Here is a 1,910-nt window from a genome sequence, read left to right on the forward strand (position 1 = left end):
TCAGAGCATCCGTCTGTTTCTCTGACAAACCCATCACCGAGCTGATTTCGATTCGGGACGCATCACTGCTTTTTGATTAATGCGATGAACTGAGATACCAACTTAGCAGAGCTGACTTCTGTGTGATTAACTTAATATTCTTTGACAAGTGAAGGCCACACTTCACTATATATCTGGTGCGGTGTCATTACTTGAAAGCCTATTATCCCTTCGGGGTGTTAAACACTTCAATTTTCATTAGAGTTATTTCACAAAACAGATGATTTAATAATGTCATTTAAATGCATGAGTCAGTTCCTGCAGAGAGGCTGCACCGCTTAAAGGAACAGTTACACATTTTCACTGACATGCTTATTTGAAACCACAGCAAGACAACAGTCAGCTCCGGTACTGTTTATATAAGATCTAGATTAATAAGCTTTAAAAGTGCTGGTAGGTGCATTGTCATCAGACTAGCTGTTCCCAGGCATGTAGATGGACAGACATAAAAATGATAATGATCAAATCTCAGCATAAGAAATAAGATAATTACCAAAATGCTATAGGACTTTAAGTGTGTGAGTTTTACTTTTGGAGGACCTATGGCTTTAAAACCAGACTAAACTTGAGCTTAGCAGAAGAGATAATGGCAAGTTAACAACAGGGATGCATTTTGGTAAATGCAAACAAGACAGCATCACTGCTAATTTCCCCCTAAAATCACCTACTGCATATTCCCATAGAACGTTTTGACTGTACAACACAAATACAGTGATTGATGGTAGTACTCGATCTCCCTTTTCAGTGATTATATAGTACGAGTAGGGTCACTCTGTCTTTGGCTAGTTTAAACCTGTAGGTCAGGGGTGTCAAACTCTGGTCCTCGAGGGCCGCAATCCTGCAAGTTTTAGATGTTTCCCTCTTCCAACACACCTGATTCAAATGATCAGCTCATCATCAAGCTCTGCAGAAGCCTGATAACGATCCTGATCATTTGAATCAGGTGTGTTGGAAGAGGGAAACATCTAAAACTTGCAGGATTGCTGCCCTCGAGGACCAGGATTCGACACCCCTGCTGTAGGCTATAAGAGTAAAAATGGGTTAGGATCCTTATTTACATTTAATATTTGAAGTAGAGGAATGCAAAAGAGTTCAACTCTGCGTGCAGAAATGCCATGTAAAACTGAAAGACATTATGGCCACGTGTAACTTCGATTATTGCAATTTTTTTCATTTATCCAATGCAGTAATATTACAAGGTAAATACTGTGCCAGTACTGTACAAAATTTTACAAAAACAGAGGGGAATAATACCTAAGAATACACGCTGAATGCAATCATTTTATAAACTTTAAAATACAGTTAATGAAAATAGCGACCTACTCAGTCTGCTTCAGCTGCAGCTTGGTACATGTTGATTATATGACGTTGAGTCAGCAAGAGCACACCATTTTTTATTTCTTTATTATTCATGTTTGACATTTATCATACAGACGGCATATCACTGAATCATTTAGAATATTTTTTCCTGTTTATGACAAGGTTGGTAAAGATTAAATACACATGAAAATTGATTTTTTTAAAGAGAAGAAAAAAGAATTTATCAAAACTGAATAAACAAGATAAAATCCTACTACATAAATTAAAAAACAAATTATCATGTTAATCTACTAAGTATCTATTTTTTAAATGCATAAGAGAATACTAATTATTGATGACTTATTTACTACTTCCGTGCAGTTTTACGAGTGCAGAGAAATATTTGTAACTAAGCTCCATTCAGCTATTTTACAAGTCCAAACACAACTATTATAAATAAATTACAAAAGCAAAGTGATCCATTAGTAGTTCATTAGACAGGAGCATAAAAGAGAAACATAGCAACTTCATTTCTTTTTCTTTCAACAGTACTTCCTTGTTTTTGCCACTAA

Source organism: Stegastes partitus, unplaced genomic scaffold (assembly GCF_000690725.1).
Source record: "Stegastes partitus isolate 25-593 unplaced genomic scaffold, Stegastes_partitus-1.0.2 Scaffold274, whole genome shotgun sequence".
NCBI classification, from domain to species: Eukaryota; Metazoa; Chordata; class Actinopteri; family Pomacentridae; genus Stegastes; species Stegastes partitus.